This window comes from Sus scrofa, chromosome 6, assembly GCF_000003025.6.
Source record: "Sus scrofa isolate TJ Tabasco breed Duroc chromosome 6, Sscrofa11.1, whole genome shotgun sequence".
NCBI lineage: Eukaryota > Metazoa > Chordata > Mammalia > Artiodactyla > Suidae > Sus > Sus scrofa.
The window spans coordinates 119,425,633-119,438,813 of record NC_010448.4 but is presented as its reverse complement, the minus strand read 5'-3'; the positions used below and the strand labels follow the sequence as shown (position 1 = coordinate 119,438,813).

Below are 13,181 nucleotides of genomic sequence, written 5' to 3'. Positions count from 1 at the left end.
AAGGAAGGAAGGAAGGAAGAGGCATTAGGACAATGTTATTTTCAACTACAAAGGAAAAGCTTTTTAAAAAAACTGCATACATTTTAGATCACAAAGGAGGTTTCCATACATTTCAAAAAAGGTCATCTTTATATACAGATTATCTAGGAGTCAATAAAAAAATGATAAAATCAAAAGGCAAAAAACGTACATAGAAGTTTTTAAATGTACTAAGTCATCTTGGGTTAAACAGAAATCAAATGGAAATTATAAACTACATATAAGTGAATAAGGATGAAAGTACTACATATAAAACTAGCAGGAGGCAGTGAAATGATTCATAGATATATATTCAGTCTTTAATAAATTTTTTAGAAAACAAAAATATTTTTAATTAGGTTAAGCATTTAACTAAATGAGATAACAGATTAAACACAAAATAGAAAAAAAAGATAATTATAGAAAACAAATGTCTAAAACTTAGATAAACAAAAGGAGAAGCTACTTCTCTTTTAAAACTTAAAAACTGCAAACCACTGGCAAGAATGTCTAAGGGTGAAGTTCCTGTCGTGGCTCAGTGGTTAACGAACCCGACTAGGAATTATGAGGTTGCGGGCTCAATCCCTGGCCTCGCTCAATGGGTTAAGGATCTGGCATTGCTGTGAGCTGTGGTGTAGGTCGCAGATGCGGCTCAGTTCCCACATCTGTGGGAAGGCCAGCAGCTACAGCTCCAATCAGACCCCTAGCCTGGGAAACTCCATATGCCGTGGGTGCAGCCCTAGAAAAGACAAAAAAAAAAAAAAAAAAAAAAAAGTCTAAGAGAAAACGAGAAAAGAAACAAATACTATTAGAATTGAGAGTAGATAATTATAGATCGAGTGAAAATGTTTTAAAATCATAAAGTACTAAAGATAATGCTACGAACAAACAACAAAAAGCCTAAGCCTTCCAGTTCCAGTTCCAGTTCATTGTGAACTACCCAAAAAAAATTTTTTTTTTGTCTTTTTGTCTTTTAGGGCCACACCCGAGGCATACGGAGGTTCCCAGGCTTGGGGTGGAACTGGAGCTACGGCTGCCCACCAATACCACAGTAACACCAGATCCAAGCTGTCATCTGCAACCTACACCACAGCTCATAGCAATGGCAGATCCTTAACGCACTGAGCGAGGCCAGGGATTAAACCTACCTCCTCTTGGATACCAGTCGGATTTGTTTCCGCTAAGCCACAAAAGGAACTCCTGTGAATTACCCAAATTCTAATTGTGATCTGGCATGTTGTACTATGTGCCATTTTTTACAAAAGAAAAAGAAAATGTTTCCCAGATTTCATGATCTCTCCAGCTATCTGCCCCATTTCTCTTCTTCCAACGACTACAACTCAAAAGCACTGCTATACTTGCTGTCTCCACTGCTTCCCCTCCCACTTTGTTTCTCCCACTTTTTTCAAGTTGATTTTATACCAAGCATAACAGAGTACGCAAAAGACAGATTTAGAGCAAATGAGTTACCACACAGCAGACACTCAAGCAATCATGACTCAAGTGAAGAAACAGTTCACTGCCAGCCCCTCCCAAGTCCCTCTTGCTCTTTTCTTCCCTCTGCCAAAGGTGACCAGTCACTACCCTAATATTAATGTCAGTTTTTAAAAAATGTTTATTAGTTATTTATAATATTCTATAAATTTCTACGGTACAGCAAAGTGACCCAGTTATACATATATATATACACACATATATATATATATATACATACACACATTCTTTTTCTCACATTATCCTCCATCATGTTCCATCACAAGTGACTAGATATAGTTCCCCGTGCTATACAGCAGGATCTCATTGCTTATAGATTCCAAATGCAATAGTTTACATCTACTAACCCCAAACTCCCAATCCATCCCACTCCCTTCCTTTCCCCTTTGGCAACCACAAGTCTGTTCTCCATGTTCATGAGTTTGTTTCTTTTCTGTAAACAGGTTCATTTGCAATGTCAGTTTTGATTTGCCTGTATTTGACCTTCCCGGAGGCATGCAGCTTTCGTACATTTTTACTGTTATAAAGATGAATATACCACATTCTACTGTTGATAGACACTTAAGGCATTTTACTTTGGAGTCAATATAGGTGGTACTGCTGTAATCATTTTTTTTTTTTTTTTGGTCTCCTAATGCATATGTGCATGTATTTCTTTTAGGTATGCCTAGAAGTAGATCTGCTAGGCCATGAAGTGTGTTAATATTTGTGTCAGTAAACACTCAAAGTTTTTTTTTTTTTTTGGTCTTTAGTCCTTTTATGGCCACACCCGTGGCACATGAAGGGTCCCAGGCTAGGGGTCTAATTGGAGCTGTTGTTGCCAGCCTAAGTCAGAGCCACAGCAAGGCCATATCTGAGCCGCATCTTTGATCTACACCACAGCTCATGGCAATGAGGGATCCTTAACCCACTGAGTGAGGCCAGGGATCGATTCCGCATCCTCATGGATCCTAGTTGAATTTGTTTCTGCTGCACCACAACGGGAACTCCCCAATACTCACAGGTTTTTCAAATGTGGGTGTACGAATTTAAACCCCAACAGTGTTTGAGAATATTAAGTGGTATTTCACTGTGGTTCTGCTATTCTGATTACAAATGAGGCTGAGCATCCTGCCGCATGTGTATTGGTCATTTGGATAATCTGTTCTGTGAAGTTCAAATCTCTCACCTGTTTTTCAACTGGACTGTCCATCTTTTTCTTATGGATATATAGGAGTTCTTAATACAATCTGGATCTGAGCACTTTGTTGGTTCTGAGTATCAAAAATATCTCTTCTGTGACTTGCCTTTTCAATACATTTTTTTGTTTCACTTTTTTAATGGACAGAAAGTCTTTAATATAGCCCAATTTATTAAACTTTTCCTTCATTTTTGAGCACTGTGTTCTGCTTAAGAAACTTTTCCCTATCCCAAGGTCATAAAAATATTCTTCTATGTTATCATCTATGCTTTACTGCTTTGCCTTCATATGTATATCTGTAATACACATGAAACTGATTTTTCTACATGGTGTGAGATAAAGGTTTCCTTCAATTTTGTATCTTAATTATTATATCAGGTTGATCCAGCATTTTTTACTATTTCCTTTAGATCATCCTTCTCCTCCTGTTAACGCAGTTCCACCTTGGTCCCAAACAAAGGGTCCAAAAAGGATGGGACTGATTATAAACTCCTATTCTGTTCCCCTGATGTGTTTGTCAATCCTTGCAACAATACCACACTAAATTAATATAGTTTTCTAAGAAATCTTGGTAACTATTACTGCAAATCCTTCTACCTTAATCTTCTACAAGAATGTCTGGCTCTCTAGGGCTTTGCATTTCCAGTTACATTTGAGAATAAATTTCTCAAACTACATACACATCCACACACACACGTGGCTGACTGGGAATGTGCTAAATCTATAAATCAATTTGGAGAGAACCAACATTTTTATATTAAGCCATCAACTCATGAAAATGGGATATTTCTCCATTTGTTTAGTCTCAATTTCTCTCAATAGTATTTTAGAATTTTCACAGAAGATAGTATCCTATATTTGATATTTTCTGACTGCATTTTAGGTGGTAGTAAACTGACACAGAAATACAACTGATTTTTCTTATAAATATTTACCTTAAAATCATCAACCTTGCTAAACACTGATTCTAATCATTTATTGTAATTCTTTTGGATTGGATTTTCATCATACACAACCATGTCAATGCAAATAACAGGTTTTAATTCTTCCTTTCCAATCCATATTATTTCTTTTTCTTGTCTCCTTAGTCCAGCTAAGACCTCCAGCATAACACTGAACAGAAGTAGGAATAATGAAGTAGCATCATCTGTGTCATGTTCCATATCTCTAAGAGAAATCTTTCAAAATCATTTTTAAATAAGGACATTCACTGTGAAGCAGCTTTGTTTTGTTTTTCTGCAGATACCTCTTATCAGATTAAAGAAGTTTCTTTCTGCTACTAGTCTGCTAGGAGTTTTTATCATGACCGGTGATGAATTTTATGAAATCCTTTTTCTGTATCTACTGAAATGATCACATAATTTATCTTCTTTTTTCCCATTTGCGTGGTTAATTTAAAGTATGATTTTCAAGTATTTGCCTTGAAGTCTACTTTACCTAGTAGTAGTATAGGTCAGATACATTCTATTCTTTTACCTTTTTTTTTTTGGCTGCTTATAGAAGTTCCCAGGCCAGGGATGGAATCTGAGCCACACCAGCGAGCTAAGCCACCACAGAGACAATATTGGATTCTTAACCCACTGCACCACAGCAGGAATTCCTATTTTTTCTTTTACTCTTAATGTTATTACATCCTTATTTTTTTTTTCTGATGTCTGCCTCTTACAACAGTATAGTGTTGTCATTTTTTCCCAGTCTAGCAATCTTTGTCTTTTAAGCTATATCTTTAAGCCATTTAATATAGTTATTGATATATTTCCATTTAAATCTACTACCTTACACAAATAAAAATATTTGTCTTTTTTTTTTTTTTAGGGCCACACCCTAGGCATATGGAAGTTCCCAGGCTAGGGGTCAAACTGGAGCTGCCACTGCTGGCCTATACCACAACCACAGCCAACGCCAGATCCGAGCTGTGTCTGTGACCTATACGGCAGCTCATGGTAACGCCGGATCCTTAACACACTGAGCGGGGCCAGGGATCGAACACATGTCCTCATGGATACTAATTGGATTCATTACCACTGAGCCACAATGGGAAATTTGAAATATTTGTCTTTTTCTCTCCTTTTATTTTGGACTAAAAAAAAAAAATTTCACTTACCCTGCTCTTTTAATATTCATTTTCATCTGGTGGTTACCTTAAATGCAATGCAACTACACCTGTGATTTACTAAAGTCTAATACTAATTGGTATTTTAACCTATTTCTTAACACCAAAAAAACCTTACAAATGTTTATTAACTCAATCCCCAAAGAAAATGCTTTGTTTTATATTTTAACATAGATATTTTATATCCCATAAGATATTATTGTTGTTTTACATGGTCAACATTAATTTATCTACATATTTACCATTTTTGCTGCTCTCCCTTCATTTCTATTATCTGATTACCTATGAGATCATTTTTTCTGTCTAGAGAAAACCCATTATTATTTTTTAGTGTGGATAATGAATTCTCTCAGTTTCAGTTTCTGTTATCTTAATTTTTTTTTTTTTTTTTTTTTTTTGGAAAGATACTTTGCTGGGTATAGAGTTTATGACTGTAGTTCTCTTAAAAGACATCATGCCAATATCTTTTTTTTCCCCCTGCCTTTTAGGGCTGCACCAGCGGCATATGGAGGTTCCCAGGCTAGGGGTCTAATCAGAGCTGTAGCTGCCGGCCTATGACACAGCCACAGCAACACAGGATCCGAGCCACGTCTGCAACCTACAGCACAGCTCACAGCAATGCCGGATCCTTAACCCACAGAGCGAGGCCAGGGATCGAACTCGCATCCTCATGGATGCGAGTCCGATTCGTTTCCACTGTGCCACGACAGAACTCCACGGCATTATCTTTTGACTTCCTTTGTTCCCGTCTCTTGAGAAGTCAGCTGTTGGATTTAACTATGGCCTCTTTAAAGGTAACCTTTATCTATTTCCCTCTTCTGTTTTTTTCTGATCTACTTCACTATCATCATTACTTCTAGGAGCCCAACACTAAAGCACACAGGAAGGGGCTACAAGACTCCACCACCATCACCACCTCCACACATGACAGGATGTTTTTTAGGCACCAGCACCAAAAGGCTGCTAAAAGCACTATTTAGTTTCTCAGTATATACCTTCTGGATTTAGCAGATGTCTCTGGATAGAAAGTAGCCTCTAAATTCTAGGCTCATTTCTCTGGGTTTCCATCTTCTCCCATGTTTGGGCTCTGTAATTCTTCACTGCCTTCTAAGCTCTGCCTCCTAACTTCTGGATGTTTTCACTACCATAATTTTTATGTTTTTTTTAATCTAACTCTCTAGGTTGGTCCAGCTCACCAAGACCACCATTATAGAAAGTGAAAGTCTTCCCATACTTTTTTTTAAATCAAAGTTTCATTCCTACCACTCCATAGAAACAACTTTGTCCAAGATCCAACATCTTCACATGCTAAAATCTACTGGTCAATTTAGAGACCTCAACTTGCTTCAAACTCTCAGGAGAATTTAACACAGTTGACCACCTCCTTCTTGAAACATCACCTCACCTTTTCTCAACCTCTTGCTGGATCTTCCTCCTCTTCTATGTCTTCACAGCCTGGACCATCAGTCCCCTAACCTCTTTTTCACCTCTTCCATTCCCATGGCCACCTTAACCAGTCACATGTCCTTAAATGCCCTTGCCCCTTAATGACACCAGCTTCAACCTCTCCTGTGAATGTCAGGATTTTATAAGTATGTGCTAAGAATTCTTGATTTCTATTCACATATTTCTACTTTCCTCTTCTTTCCATCTTGGCGAGTATCACTATAATTCAAATAGCTGTTCAGGCCTGAATTCTTAACTCCTTTTTTCTTTCACTCCACATCTAACCTGTCAGCATTCTGATAGCTTCCATCTTGAAAATACAATCAGAATTTGAAAACTTCTTCCCTTGAGCCAGCCCAGTCCATGCCACTGTTCTCTCTCACTCAGGCCGCTATTATATTCTGCACAAATATGCCAAGAAATGTAGTCTCTCATCCACTGCAGCTGGAAAGTGTAAATTGGTCAAACTACAGTGGGAGCAATAGTTTAAAAAATTAAATGAAATTAGGAGTGCCTGTTGTGCCTCAGAGAGTTAAGAACCCGACTAGTATCCGTGAGGATGTGAGTTCCATCCTTGGCCTCGCTCAGTAGTATCTGGTGTTGCTGTGGCTGTGGTGTGGGCTGGCAGATGCAGCTCCAATTTGACCCCTAGCCTGGGAACTTCCACATGCTCTAAGTACAGCTCTAAAAAAGAAAAAAAGAAAGAAAAAAAAATCAAATGAAATTAAAAAGTCCATGTCTCTCAGCACAGTTATTTCGCATCTCTGTGAAACTGACCATAGTCCATGATAACAAATACATTTTATGTTAATCTAGCACATACATTTTAAAACAATGGTTAATGAAAAAAATATTTTTATTACATAAGATGTAACTCTGATAGCTCCTATTTCACTAAAGTGCTAGCAGATACTCATATTGTATATGAAATACTATTTTAAAAACTTGAGGGCTAAGATCTTCTAAATTGATCTCATGATTCATTAATGACTAAAGAGTCATGACCTGCAATTTGGAAAGCACTGTTTCACAGAAAACTGTTCTATCTGTGCAAGAGAATACATGTTTGTTTAAAAAGGATGTTTACAGACACTCTGTAACTATAAAATATATACATAAAATAAAAGAACAATAGATTGATTTCTATTGTGTAGTATATAGTCATACAGTGGACTTCTACAAAGCAGTTAAAAGGAATGACCTAGAACTACATGTAATGACGTGACTAAATCTCAAAATCAATGCCTGAATAAAAACCATTTTTAAAAGTTGCAGAAGTGGAGTTCTCATCGTGGCTCAGTGGTTAATGAATTCGACTAGGAACCATGAGGTTGCGGGTTCGATCCCTGGCCTTGCTCAGTGGGTTAAGGATGTGGTGTTGCCATGAGCTGTGGTGTAGGTTGCAGACGCAGCTTGGATCCCGCATTGTTGTGGGCTGTGGCGTAGGCCGGTGGCTACAGCTCTGATTCGACCCCTAGCCTGGGAACCTCCATATGCCGTGGGAGCGGCCCCAGAAAAGGCAAAAAAATAAAAATTAAAAAAAATAAAAGGAGTTCCTGTTGTGGCGCAGTGGTTAACGAATCCGACTAGGAACCATGAGGTTTCAGGTTCGGTCCCTGGCCTTGCTCAGTGGGTTGAGGATCCAGCGTTGCCGTGAGCTGTGGTGTAGGTTGCAGACATGTCTCAGATCCTGCGTTGCTGTGGCTCTGGCGCAGGGCGGCGGCTACAGCTCCGATTCAACCCCTAGTCTGGGAACCTCCATATGCCGCGGGAGCAGCCCTAGAAATGGCAAAAAGATTTAAAAATAAATAAATAAATAAAAGTTGCAGAAGAATATATACCTATGCTGTACTAATATCTGCTGTTAAAACATGAAACTATAACTATGTATTAAATAAATAGAAATATGTACAGTAATGATAAATATAAAAATCAGACCTGTTATTAGAGAGGAATGAAATATAATGAGAGGAATGAAATACAAATGGTTTCAAAAGTAGCTGAAAAGTCTTATTGCTGAAAACAAAATATGAGGAGAATATGGCAACTTATTAAGAGCCAATAAAGTTGGTAGTTGGTATAAAGGTTATCTCCTGTTCCAAAAAATAAAACTTCTGAGAGCTCACTAGTGAAAGATGGAAAACACAAAAGAAAAATACTTCAAGATAAATATTTTAAAGCATATTTATTTATTTATTTGTCTTTCTGTCTTTTCAGGGCTGCGCCCACAGCATAGGGAAGTTCTCAGGTAAAGGGTCGAATCAGAGCCATAGCTGCCAGCCTACACCATAGCCGCTGAACGCCAGATCCGAGCAGCATCTGCGACCTAGAGCACAGCTCAAGGCAATGCCAAATCCTTAAACCACTGAGTGAGGCCAGGGATCGAACCTGAAACCTCAAGGTTCCTGGTTGGATTCGTTTCCACTGAGCCACGATGGGAACTCCTAAAGCATATTTTTAAGTGATAAATTATCAAGTGTGTCTTTAAGGCTATGATGAAACAAAAAATCAGGGAATTCACTCAATTTAGGTAACAAAAAGATTTACATTTCATTTAGCAGATACACACCAAACTATAAGAGGATAAATACAAGTACAAAGAGTAATATTTACGTTAGAATATTCTGTTTACAAAATTTTATTTAACTGAAACAAAATGTGTATTAGCCTTAGAACTACTAATTACTAGTTACAGAATTATAACAAAGTTACTGAAAACAACTGAAAAAATATAAAACCATTAGTCTTAAAAATTATAAGCAAATTCCACAACTTCATCAAAATCATCTAAAAAGCTTATCTGAGAAAAGAGAATTCTAGTAAAAATAAATAAAATAAATAGAATTCTACTAAACACACGATTTCAATCTATTTTCAGATTTTAATCTAGCATTAAAATCAAGTTAAGAACATGAGAAAAATAACATTCAGCAACTGGGTAGGGAAAGAAGGAAATTAAAGGTCAGAGGACCTAGATTCAAATCTGATTCAATTACCCTGGGATACTGCAATGTCTCTGAGGCACTTAACAGCAGCCTGCCTCATGGGACTGGTGACTGATAATTTTTTAAACCAAAGGTAAACTTACTTTTAAAGCTAGAAAGATGAAAATGCTATTGTAGGCCAAACATCTCACGAATATTTGAGAATAAAAAAGTAAACTGCAAGGTTTGGTGTCTATATTTTTAAGAAGTCAGAAAGCAAAGGCAAGACTTAATAATAAAAAAATTTCACAACTAGAAAATCCAAGAGAAGAGCTGAAAGACGGTGTAGGATTTCTCCATGGAGGTAGAACACAAAGACAAAAAAAGATAATTTGGTTGGGGGGGAGGTGGCGGAGGGGAGGATTAAGAGAACTGATGCAGGCAGTCCAAAGGCTGGCTACTAGGAGTTTCAATGAGAAGAAACAGACTGACAGGACATACAATAGGCCTGTCCAATGATTATACACACAACTGGCAAGACCTCACACTTTACCACAAGCACACAACTTACTTCAAGGATGTTGGTACAAAATGCCTTTAACCAACCAATCGAAAGGAAAGAGAGGGAACAGGAACACAATCAGGGGCATCACAGTGATACAAACAGCAAAATGCAGGTTCTAGAAACATATAAGACACTCTATCTGGTCTTTAAATAATAAAGTATACAGGAAAAAAGAAGAGGTAACCAAAAGAGACTTGAGAGAGGAGTTCTCTTGCGGTGCAGCGGGTTAGGATCTGGTGTTGTTACTGCTGTGGGTGCAGGTTTGACCCCTGACCTGGGAACTTCCACATGCTGTAGGTGCAGCCAAAATAAATAAATAATTTAAAAAAATTATTTTAAATAGAGACTTGAGAGAGATCTCTGCTAGTTGCAATGTATGCACCTTATTTGCTTCCTAATACAAACACTATCAAAAAAGGAAAATATATGACATAAATAGGAAAATTTACATACTAACTGTATATTTCATGTTATCAAGGAATCACTGTTAATACTTGGTGGGGGGTTGGTATTGCGGTTTTTCTTTCTTTTTTTGTTCTCTGAGTCCTATCTTTCAGGGACAGATATTGTAATATTTACAAATGGTATGTCTTTGGGGTTGGGGAAATCTGCTTATTTTTTTAATTTATTGAAGTAGAGCTGATTTACAATATTCTGTTAATTTCTGCTGTACAGCAAAGTGATTCAGCTATACTTACACACACATATATATATTCTTTTCCATTACGGTTTACCACAGGATATCGAATATGGTCCCCTGTATTATACAGTAGGACCTTGTTGTTTATCCATTCTATATATAATCGTTTGCATCTGCTAATGCCAAACTCCCAGTCCATCCCTCCACTACCTTCCCTCCGCCTTGGCAACTGTAAATCTGTTCTCTACGTCTGTGAGTCTGTTTCTGTTTTGTAGATAAGTTCATTTGTGCCATGTTTTAGCGAATCTGCTTCTAATCACACTCACACTCTACAAATTGCATGGGTTTCTCTATACGGCCACTCCTGTCATGTCAGCTGGTTTACCCCAGAGTCAATGATTCAAGTGAGAATAAAAGACCAAATTGGAAACCACAGTGTACTTTATAGCCTACTCCTAAAAGCAACACCACATCACTTGTACTGTGTTCTGATAGTCATACAGACCAGCCCTAGTACAACACAGGAAGGATCATACAGAAGAGTGTAAATAGGAGATGGAGACTGTTGCCGGACATCTTAGAGGATATAAATGAGGCTACAAAACTGAACATTTAGGAATTGTTGGAGCAAGGTGACGAATATGTTGGCGTTCATTCCATTATCTCTATTTTTGTACATACTTGAAGTTTTCCATTATAAAAATTTTTTCAAAACTAAAAAAAAAAAAAAAAAGGCTAAAAGCATAGAGATGGAAGAGTTCCCTTGTGGTGCAGTGGGTTAAGGATCTGGCATTGTCACTGCAGTGGCTTGGTCACTGTTGTAGCTTAGGTTTGATCCCTGGCCCAAACACTTCCATATGCCGCAAGTGTGGCCAAAAAAGAAAAAAAAAAAGGCACAGAAATGGAGCAAGTAAAATTTTTTTCAGTTCTGAAGTTTTCTCATCAAGCCCCAAATCTGGTGCACAAGCATATGTATCATACCATTTAAACACTGATCTTCATAACATGAAGTTGTTCACTGTGCAAAAACTAGTTACTCAAAGGCTACTCATTAATAAAAGCATCTTCAAGAACTATGTAAAAGACTAGAAACAAAATAAACACAATAAAATATGCTGAGCAATGATACATTCAGGGGAATTATTAAAAGTAAAAAAAAAAAAACAAAAAAAACAAAAAAACCTCTACCATAAACAGTAGTAGTTAAGGTTCTTTTTAATGCAGACATGACTGAATTTCAACTGTAGACTTCCCCCAAGGAGTCCAGCTTTCTTCAGTAATTCTTAAATTACTCAGGAAAAGTACACAATTTATGAAAATCTAAGATTACAATGAAGCTTCTCTTGACAGACCTCCACTTAACCAATGTGCTCTCCCACTCCTAGTTTCATTTTTACCTGCACAATATTCAAAGGTTATCTTAGTGTAACTTATTCACAGCCATTCCCTATAATGAACTATGATTACTTTTCCCTTCTCCAAACAAATTTTTTAAGTTTTCCCTGGATTGTTTGGAGCTTCCCCCCCCCCTTTTTTTTCTCTTTTGAGGGCCACACCCGTGGCATATGGAGGTTCCCAGGCTAGGGGACAAATTGGAGCTGCAGCTGCAGGCCTACACCACAGCCACAGCAATGCAGGATCTGAGACATGTCTGCAACCTACACCATAGCTCATAGGAAACTTTACTAATGTTAATTTTATAGCTCATGGCAACGCCAGATCCTTAACCCACTGAGTGAGGTGAGGGATCAAACCTGCATTAGTTTTTTTTTTTGGTGATGATTTTCTATATACATATTACTAATTCAATCCCACACACCCCATCAGTTCCCTTGCTTTTTACTGGGCTTGTTGTCCTCTAGTTCATATACCTCATATTACCTTTTCCATATGGAGCAACTGGGCCTCTTCTCCTGCTGACAGGAGTATACGTTGGTACGACCATCTTGAAAAATGTCTGGCAGCACGTGCTAACGCTATTTAAGTGTATACCCTACTCCTTTTCTCAACATATAATAAATAGAAATGAGAGCTAAATTCCCCTAAAACCATGTACAGGAATGTCACAATAGGTTTATTTTAATAGTCAAAAAGGGGAAACAACCCAAATATCAATGTGTAAATAAACTATGATATATTCATACAACAAGTCACACTGCAATGGAAAAGAATAAATCTCTGATATATGCAACAATATCAATCTCAAAGACACAAAAGAAAAATACAGTATGGAACGATTTATAAAAAGTTCAAAGAAAGACAAAGCTATTCAATGTTTAGAGATCAAAACAATGGCTTCCCCTGAGGGTGGGAGTACTGACTGGAAAGGAACATCACAGAACTTTCAGGGGTGATGGAAATGTTCTATAACTTGATCTGGATGGTGGTTAGACACGTACATACATTAAAAATTCAGTAATCTATATGCTTATGACTGTATACCTCACTGTTTTAAACTACACACAACTTAAAACCACTTTTTTAAAACATTAATTATGCAAGTGTTCCAGTAATAATGAGGTTTAAAATCCCTACTAATCTATCAAGATAAATAATTATGTTCCAAAACCTAAAATGCATAGTTCCAATGATCACTAGAATTTGAGGTACTGTTTCATCAGTATTTAATTATTTCTTAAGTAGGGTAAGTAGTAACTTAGTGATGTAACATCACTTTAGAACAGTCAGCACCAAAGTGCAATTTATTGGGAATTCAGAACATACTTTTCATTCAAATTAAATTGTAGCAGGACCACACTAGGTACTTACCCTTCTTTTTTTTTTTGGCCTTTGTCTTTTGT

At 37.3% G+C, this 13,181-nt stretch overlaps 1 protein-coding gene across 3 annotated transcripts in view; it reads right to left on the bottom strand.

Annotated features, from left to right (window-relative positions):
- GALNT1 (polypeptide N-acetylgalactosaminyltransferase 1) overlaps positions 1–13,181 on the bottom strand; it is a 198,006-nt gene that overhangs the window by 55,088 nt on the left and 129,737 nt on the right. The window lies entirely within an intron of this gene.